This window comes from Galeopterus variegatus, unplaced genomic scaffold (genome assembly GCF_000696425.1).
Source record: "Galeopterus variegatus unplaced genomic scaffold, G_variegatus-3.0.2 Scaffold1305, whole genome shotgun sequence".
Classification (NCBI taxonomy): domain Eukaryota; kingdom Metazoa; phylum Chordata; class Mammalia; order Dermoptera; family Cynocephalidae; genus Galeopterus; species Galeopterus variegatus.
The window spans coordinates 305,663-315,420 of NW_007727416.1; the positions used below are offsets into that span (position 1 = coordinate 305,663).

At 35.9% G+C, this 9,758-nt stretch overlaps 1 protein-coding gene and 1 non-coding gene across 2 annotated transcripts in view; both read right to left on the bottom strand.

Annotated features, from left to right (window-relative positions):
* The window catches only part of LOC103593235 (PAB-dependent poly(A)-specific ribonuclease subunit PAN3-like), a gene marked incomplete at its 5' end in the record, with an annotated part of 88,495 nt that overhangs the window by 24,670 nt on the left and 54,067 nt on the right, over positions 1 to 9,758 (bottom strand). The window lies entirely within an intron of this gene.
* Positions 7,066 to 7,140, bottom strand: TRNAI-GAU. Its single transcript has one exon. It is a non-coding gene; the product is annotated as a tRNA-Ile (tRNA).

Consider the following 9,758-nt stretch of genomic DNA (forward strand, 5'->3'; position numbering starts at 1 on the left):
CCCCACATCCCCTCTACAGGCAACCAGTGACCAGCTTTCTGTCACTATAGATTAGTCTGCATTTTCTAGAACTTTATATAAATGAATCATATATTCATCTGTATGTATTGTTTTGACTGGCTTCTTTGGCTCAGCTTCAAGATTCATCCATGTCATTACATCTACCAATATTTCATTTGTACTGCTTAATATTCAATAATGTCAGTATACCACAATTTGTTTATCCTTTCATCTGTTGGACAATTAGATTGTTTCCAGTTTTTGGCTATTACGAATAAAGCTACTGTGAACATTCATGTACAAGTCTTTATATGTACATGCTTCATTACTCTTGGTCAAAAACCTAGCACTGAATGGTATATGTATGTGTATATATGAGAACCTTTAAAAAAATTGGTAAACTGTTCTCCAAAGTAGTTGTACTATTTTATTTTACTATGTCTGCCAGCACTGTATAACAGAGTAAGTTGCTCTGCGTTGTCAGGAATACTTGCTCTGGTTGATCTTTTTCATTTTGGACATTCTAATATCTCTTCATGGTTTAAATTTGCATTTCCCAAAGGTCTTATTTGCCAATCTGTATCTTCTTCAGTAAAGTGTCTATGCACATTTTTTGACCATTTTATTGGTTTTTTTGGTCTTGTTTTCTATTATGTAATTTTTAGAGTTCTTCATATATTCTGGATAGAAATCCTTTGCCAGACACATGATTTACAAATATTTTATCCCCGTCTATAATTTGTCTCTTCATTCTCCATTTGTAGAATTTGCACTATTTCTTCCTTAAATATTTGGTAGAATTCACCAGTGAAGCTATCTGGGCCTTCATGTGGGAAGGTTTTTAATTATAAATTCAATTTCTGTAATAGATGTAGATAGAGCTAATCATGTGAACTATTACTTCTTGAGTGAAGTTGGGTTGTTTGTGTCTTTCAAAGATCTGTCCATTTCAACTCTTGCCAAATTTATTGCCATGTAGTAGTTCATAATATTCTCTTAGTATCTTTATAATATCTGTGGAATCTATCTCCTATTTCTTTCTGGATATTGGTAATTTCTGTCTTTTATCTTTTGTTCCTAATCTAGCTGGCTAGCTATTTACCAATTCTATGAATCTTCTCAAAGAACCAGCTTTTGGTTTCATAAATTTTTCTATATTGTTTTTGTTTTCTATTTTACAGACTTCTACTCTGTTATTAATTATTTGCTTTGCTTGGATTTAATTTGCTTTTCTCTTTCTAGTTCTTAAGGTTGAAACCAAGATCACTGATTTGGGAATCTTTCCTCTTTTTTAATATAGGAAATTAGTACTATAAAATTCCCTGTGATTACTGCTTTAGTGGCACCCTATATCTCCTCACATTTTCATTTTCATTCAGTTCAAAATACTTTCTAATTTCCCTTTCTATTTCTTCTTTGACCCCTGAGTAATTCAGATGTGTCTTATTCCAAATACCTGAAGATTCTCCAAAGATCTTTCTGTTACTGATTTTTAATTTAATTCCATGTGGTCAGAGAATATATTTTGTATGACTTGAATCCTTTTAAACTTATGGAGACTTGTTTCATGACCCAGAACTGGTCTGTCTTGGTCAATGTTCCATGTGCACCTGAAAAGATTATGCATTTGGCTATTGTTGGGCAGAGAGTTCTACAAATGTCAATTAGGACAAGCTGGTTGTTAGAGTTGTTCAAGTCTCCTATCTCCTTACTGATTTCCTGTCACCTTCTATTACTGAAAGAGGAGTGTTAAAATCGCTATTGTTGCCTATTTCATACATTTTAAAGCTCTGTTATTGGGAGCTTAAACATTTAAAAATGGTATATCAATCCTCTTGATGAACCGTCCCCTTTATCAGATGACCCTCTTTATACCTGGTAATATTTTGTGCTCTGAAATCTACTTTGTCCGATATGAATGTTGCTATTCCAGTTTCCTTTTGACTAGCACAACTTTTAATCTATTTTTGTCATTTTCTTTAAAGTAGGTTTCTTGTCAGCTTCATACAGTTGAATCTTGCATGTTTTTAATCCAACCTGAAAATCTGTGCCTTTTATTGTGATATTTGTAGTACTTACATTTAATGTGATTACTGACATGACTGGGTTTAAATTTATCATCTATTTCTTTTCTATCTGTTCCATCTGATGTCCTTTGTCCTTTTTTTTTTTGCTTTCTTTGGGATTAACAATATTTTCATGATTTCAGTTTATCTCCTCTCTTGACTTATTAGCTGTAACTCTGTCTGTTTTAAAGTATGTATCTTTTTTTTTTTTTTTTTTTTTTTTTCTGTGTCCGGCAACGGATCGCAACCCTCAGTGTTGCCCCCGTACCGGACCGGGGACCAGCAACGGGATCGCAACCCTCGGCGCTGCTCCCGCGCCTCACTCAGCCAGTGAGCGGGAACCGGTCTGTATGTGGGATCCGAACCCTCGGGTGGGAGCGCCGCCGCGCTTCCCAAGCGGCGCACTACCCAGTGCGCCACCGGGCCGGCCCTTAAAGTATGTATCTTTAACTTACCATCAACTGTCTTAGTCTGCTGCAGCTGCCATAACAAAATACCATACATTAGGCACCTTAAACAACAGAAATTAATTTTCTTACAGTTTTAGAGGCTGGGAGTACAAGATCAAGGTGCCAGCGGAATTGGTTTCTCCTGAGGCCTCTCTCCTTGGCTTGTAGATGGCTGCCTTCTCCCATGCGACCTTTTCTCTGTGTCCTGGCATACCAGGAACCTCTTCCTCTTCTTATAAGGACAAAGTCATATTGGATTAGGGACCCACTCTTATGACCTCATTTAACCTTAATTACCTCTTTGAAAGCCCGCTCTCCAAATACAGTCACATTAGGGCATAGGACACAATTCCATCCATAACACTGATCATCCAGCCTTATTATTACTTCAAATACAGTATAAGAAGCTTACAATGTTGTGTTTCCATTTCTCCCTTCTTGGACTTTTTGCTATTGTCATATTTTTCTATATATGTCATAAACCCTTTAAACCCACTGTTACTATTTTTGTTTTGAACAATCAATTATCTTTCAAACAAGAGTTAAATTATAAGGGAAAACATTTCTTATATTCACTCATGTGGTTACTGTTTCTGGTGGTGGTCACTCCTTTGTGCACGTCCAGATTTCCACAAGGCATCATTTTCCTTCTGCCTAAAGTACTTCCTTTAATTAAAGCATATATCTGACGGTGATGAATTCTTTCAACTTCTGTGTGTTTAAAAAGTCTTTATTATGCTTTTAAAATTTTTTTTTATTTTGAAATAATTTAGTATTCACAAAAAGTAGTATCTTTCACAATCTTTCACCAAAAATAACATCTTACATAATGATAGTACATTTTTAAAACCATGAAATTAACACTGGTGCAATAATTTTAACTAAACTACACACCTAATTTAAATTTCACCAGTTTTCACATGCACTTGTTTGACTGTTTTTTTTTTTTTCTTTTTGCAGCCAGCCAGTATTGACTCATTCAGGATATTTTTTCCAAGTGCAGAAATCTAGGCTGACATTATTTTTCTTCCTATATTTTAAAGATACTACTACACTGTTTTCTGACTTATTTCCAATGAGAAATATGCTACCTGTATCCTTGTTCCTCAAAAATGGGTCTTTGTTTCCCTAGAGCTGCTGTCTTTGATGTGCCTGGTGTAGTTTTCTTTATGTTTCTTGTGCATGGTTCACTGAGCTCCTTGAATCTCTGGGTTCACAGTTTTAATCAAATTAGGAAAATATTTGCTCATTGTTTCTTAAAATATTTTTTCCGTACACCCCACCTGTCCAGCATCAGGGACTCCAATTACAAGTACATTAGGCTGCTTGATGTTACCCCACAGCTCACTTTTCCTATGTGTGGTTTTTAGGACATTTTCTGTTGCTATGCCTTCAAGTTCACTATCTTCTCTCCTGCCATGCCTAATCTGCCACTAATCCCATTCAATATATTTTTCATTTCAGACATTGTAGTTTTTAAATTTTTGGATTTTTAAAATATATGTTCCATGCCTGCACTAACATGTTTAATCTTTCTTCCAGTTTCTAAAACATATGGAATACAGTTATAACAACTGTTCTGATGTTCTTATATACTACTTCTGCTTCATGTAATTTGACTGATTACATCCTCTTCTCTTTATGGTTCTTACTTTCCTACTTCTTTGCCTGTCTGGTAATTTTTGATTGGATTACAAATACTGTAACTTTTACCACGTTGGGTGTGGGATATTTTTGTATTCCTATAAATATTCTTGACCTTTGTTCTCCATTGCAGTTAACTGCTTAAAAATTAGTTTGATCCTTGCAGGTCTTACTTTTAAGCTTTGTTAGGAAGGACCAGGGAAGCATTTATCCTAAGGCTAATTTGGCCCCACTAGTGAGACAAATGCTCCCCCACTACCCTACATGATGCTTCATGAATTATGAAGTTTCCCATCTTGGCTAGTGAGAACAGGAACTATTCTTGGACTTGTGTGAGCTCTGAGAATTTTTTCTGTGATCTTCTCTGCAATTTCTTTTTTCCAGCTTGGGTAGCCTCCTCATTCACATTCCCTGATCAATACTCAGCTGAAGACTCCAGGTAACCCCTTGCAAATCTCCAGAGTTCTCTTCTGTGTGTGAGCTCTCTCCTCTTCAGTACTTTTTCTTGTGAACTAAAGCAAACTTAGCCACTGTGGACTTGCAGTTTGATCTCCTCAATTCAGGCACATCACCAGGAGTCACCTGAGGTCCCTCTTCCTGCAGCAGGCCTGCAAACTCTCCCAAGGCAGCAAGCTGGGGTAATCACAGGGCTCACCTCATTTGTTTTCCATTTTTCAAGGCTCACTGTCTTTTATCGCCTGATATTTAAAGTATTAAAAACTATTGGTTCGTATATACTTTGTTCATGTTTTTAGCTATTTCTGGAGAGAGGGTAAGTCTATTCCCTGTTCTTCTATTTTGGCCCGATGATGAATCTAGTGGTAATGTTTTTAAAACATTAAAAAATTATTTGATCTTAAATTATCAATATAGAAAATTCAGTCAACTCTTTTGGGTTAGCTCAGACACCCACTAGTAGAGAGATGCTTTTCAACTATCATTTCAAAAACTTCTGAGCAAATCAATCTACTTCCTATAAAGTTGGTTTTTCTTTTCGAGTTCTGTTGTGCTTTATGTATCACCTCTTTCCTAAACAGATAAATTATGCCACAGTTCAATTAACCATCCTTTTTATAAAGCAAATATCGCTGAAGCACCAAGTCATGGACTCTATTCTACATCTTAAATATATCTCGAATTCAACTACTTCTACCCATATCACTGTCAATGCTCTAGTCCAGGCCAACTGCAGCATCATTCCAACTAACTGACCTAACTCCAGTCTTTCTCAACTCCGTTTCGATTTCCACCTTTCAGCCAGGATAAAAAAGAATGAGTGACAAGCAGAAAAAGAGGAAAGTAAAGAGGGAGAAGAAGAGGAGGGAAGAAAAAAAGAGAAGGAAACTTTTCTTTGATGACTTCACTAATTATACTAATTATATAATTAGACTGACCATGTCAAGTCTTCACTGTCCTTGGCTGACTTAAGCCAATAAAAAAACAGGAGATAAAATGCTGGCATTAATCTTTACCTGATATATGTTTTTCCAAAACCAGAGACTTCAATCTCCTATCTTCACGGTTCTTCTTTCCCCTTTGGGGTGACAAAGGAGCACAGTTGGGGATAATTTACTTTTTTTTTTTGTCTTTTTTCGTGACCGGCAACGGATAGCAACCCTCAGTGTCGCGCCCGTACCGGACCTGGACCGGCAACGGGATCGCAACCCTCGGTGTTGTGCCCGCACCTTGCTCAGCCAGTGAGCAGCCGGTCTGTATGTGGGATCCGAACCCTCGGCGGGAGCGCCACCATGCTCCCAAGCAGCGCACTGTAGCAGTGCGCCACCGGGCCGGCCCAGGGGCTAATTTAAAAGATTCATGCCTACAGTAGGGATGTGTGCATGGGTGTGTGTATGTGTGTGGGGGTGTGTCTTGGCAAAAGCTAAGAGAAGTAAATTATTTGGGAAGGTAGAAGAGGGGGTACTGATAATGAGGAAGAAAGGCAGGGCTAGAGAACTCCTTTGTCTTGCTAAAATGATCTAAAAAGACATAAAACGATGAGAACCAGAGATATAAAGAGCAGCCGTATTCAAAACTATTTTTATTAGTTTTCGATGTTTATAAATAACCCAGAATAAAGAGGAACAGAGTGGGGTGGAAAGGAGAAGTCAAATGGCCACTATTCAAATGAAACCAGAGCCTTCAAGTTTACATTTCCACAAGACTTTTAAAAAAATTTTATAGGTTGTTATTTCCCTTATTTCAAGCATATCCAAATATGGCCAATTTAAAATTTATTATCAAAATATACTCAACTTCTGAGTTATCCAGAAGGTGACCTATTTAAAACCAGTGAAATTTCATCTTATAAGCTAAAAGGAACATCTAAATACTATTACTATCATGAAATTAGTTTAGTAATACAATTTGTAAATTTTCTGAAGCAAACTGAGCTTTCTGATTTAAGCACTCAAGTAGAGGAAATATAATTTTCTAAATCAGATAAAGTTGGTGAAGAGGGTTGGAAAAAGTTGATCACTAATATTTCCAAGAGATTCACAAGTTCTCCTATTAATAACTTAATAATAATCTTAAGGGGAAAGTGGCATGTATATGTTGGAACCTGACAAATAAAGATCAATTTAGTAATAAGCTTTATGTTATGATAGAGTAAAACGAAAAAATTTCTATGCACTCAGCATAATGTATTTATCTGTATATAACAGCTTAAAGCTATAGGTACCTAAATTTCCAAAGATATTTGTTAGTTCATACTTTACAAAACTTGTCAGAAATGGGTAATACTATAAGTATTTCCAATAATCTGCTGGTATACCCTTCTTGAGAACTGTTTGATAAGTTGTATCAAAATGAAAAACAAGGATGTCCTTTGAGAAAAATGACACAAATGGGAAAGATAAGTTTAGCACAGCATTTTTTTATTTATGACCTTTTTGGGGGGCGACAGCTGGCTGGTAAGGGGATCCGATCCCTTGATCTTGGTGTTATCAGCACCATGCTCTAACCAAGTGAGCTAACCAGCCAGCCCTATTTATGACTTTTTTTGTTTTAAGAATCTGGTCATGTGGATTATGGTACACATAATAGTATAGCTATTAAAAATCACGTGGATCAATATATTTTTATTTAACATGGAAACAGGCCCATACCACTATTGAGCAGAAGTAAAATAAAAATTAAGCTACAAAACAGCAGTGATACTAAATTGATGCTTATGTAAAATGATTTACTTTTGCCTGAGAGGGGTCAGGGGGAGCATGTGTGCTTGCACGTGTGTAAACGGATGCTAAAAAATGTTCACTAAAATGTTAACAGAGATGTTATCTCTGGGTGGTGAAGTGGCTCTGGATAATTTTTTTCTTTGTACTTTTCTACAGTATCTGCATTTTTACAAAAGAGTTTCAAGAAAGATTGTTAAGATTTGTAAATTATGAAACCACTCACACCATTACTTTTTCATTTGCATATTATCACTAAATAAAAGAGTGGTAGTATTATAAAAACTCGCATGAAATATGCACCATTTAAATGAAACCAGCAGAATCAATGCATATAAAAACAGAAAATCTGTATCTGGAGGACAGAGACATTTAAAAACAAAACCAGAGGAATTGCTTATCTGCTATTAAAAGAATCTGAGGTCATTTACATGTCAAAGTGCTCCAATAACAGTAATCATAAATAGTCACAGGGCATACCACCTTGTTCATTCCCAGTATTACTTTTCCTAAAAGGAGTGAAAATTATCCATTCAGGCCAATTAATGAATAGTCCAGGAAAGTGAGATGATCACAGGATTCCAGAGAGGCAAGAATAACTTTATATACCTAAAGTTATCTTCTATACCTATGCATATCTTCTACCCATAGCTATATAATAGTAAAACCTATTTGTCACATTCTACAATAAGTAGAGATATTTATTTAGAGGCATTATTCCTAATCAAGAATTCTGCCATATTTAATCACACAATTTAACATATAGGCATATTAAGATTTTCAAATGTTTTCCACAATAATATCTTATGTCATGAAACTATGCCAAGGGAAAATTTAAGAAAATGTATAAAGCATTGCATTTTAGGACTAACATTAAGGCCAAATACTCATCTAGCTAGATAATCACTAATCCAGGTTCATTCACTCAATTAGTTGAATATCTAATACATAAAAGATACTGTGCTAGGCACTGTGCTAAGTACTGCGGAGAAGAAAGAAGATATAAAACACAGACACTGTGTTCTACAAGTTCACAGGCTGGCATTTCATAGGTGTAGAATGTATCCTGAACCCAATTCCACACTTCCAAGAGCTCCAAACATCCACATATCAAAAAAAAAAAAAAAAAGAAAAGCACTGCAAAATAGCCGTTATAAACATGTTCACAAGAGTAAAGAAAACCATGATTAAGGAAGTAAAGGAAGACATAATGACACTAACATGGAATAAAGAATATCAATAAAGAGATATAAATTATAAAAGAAAAGGACAAAATGTAAATTCTGGAGTTGAGATATATAGATTAGAATAATATGGTATGTGCTAGGAAAATGTGAGCAAATGCCTAATACTGCTTATAGGTCATAAGACCATATACTTGAATTGAATCCTAAAAGACAAGTTTGCTGAGTCAAGACAGAGAGAAGGGTACAACAAGCAATGCGAATGTTCAAAGAGAATGTTCAAAGGTGGAAGCACGAAGAGCATACTATTCTTCATGGTACTTGCATGGTACTGCAAGTAGCTCAGTAGGTCTGCAGCAATAAGCAACAGCAAAATCAAGAGGCACCTTGGATGTCTTCTTAAGGGATTTGGATTTTTTTCCTAATGACAAAAACAGATGACAAAGGTGAGAAGCAAGATCAGATAATAAGGTAATGGTTTAAAAGATAAAACCAGCAGCAGGAACCCAAATAACAGACTACAATAACAACAGTCCAAGTAACAAACAAAGGTGGACTTAAATCGTAACTCAAGAGTAAGTGTGAAGACAATTTCAAAGTAAGCACAAGCAACAGATCTTAGTGGCTAAAGGATCTGGCAAGAAAGGAAGAGAGAAAAGTCAAGAAGAGCTCACAGATTAGACCCTGGGTGATTACTATAACCAAGACAGATAGTCATGAATGAGTGAGTGTGTACAGGTGTGTGTGAATGAAAGAACAAGTTTAAAGGAAAACACATGATGTTCATTTTAGACAGGTTGAATTTGAAGTCCTATGCCATACAGATGAAGATGTTCAGAAGAAGCTAGAAATACAATATTTAGAGTAAGTGCAGATGACTAGGAGGAAAAAAAAGTATCTGGGAGTCAAATGTGAATAGGGAGTAGCTGAAGTAATGAAGATATGTGAGATCACCAAAGAGCACTATGAGAAGTAAAAGAGAAGTCAATAGCAGAGCTTGGGAAAGTTCTTGAGGGCAGGACAAAAGACAAGAGGTCTTCAAAAAAGGCTAATAAAGAACAGTCTAAGAGCTAAGAGAACAAAAGTTTCAAGGAAAGAGGAATGGTCTAGTGTCGACTACAGAAGAAAGCTGTTAGTTTTGGCAGTAAGATAACCTTATCAAAAGCAGTTTCCATAGAATGATGAAAGAGAAAATACTGGGAATTAAGGGATCAATAAAAGGTAGAAAAGTAGCTACTA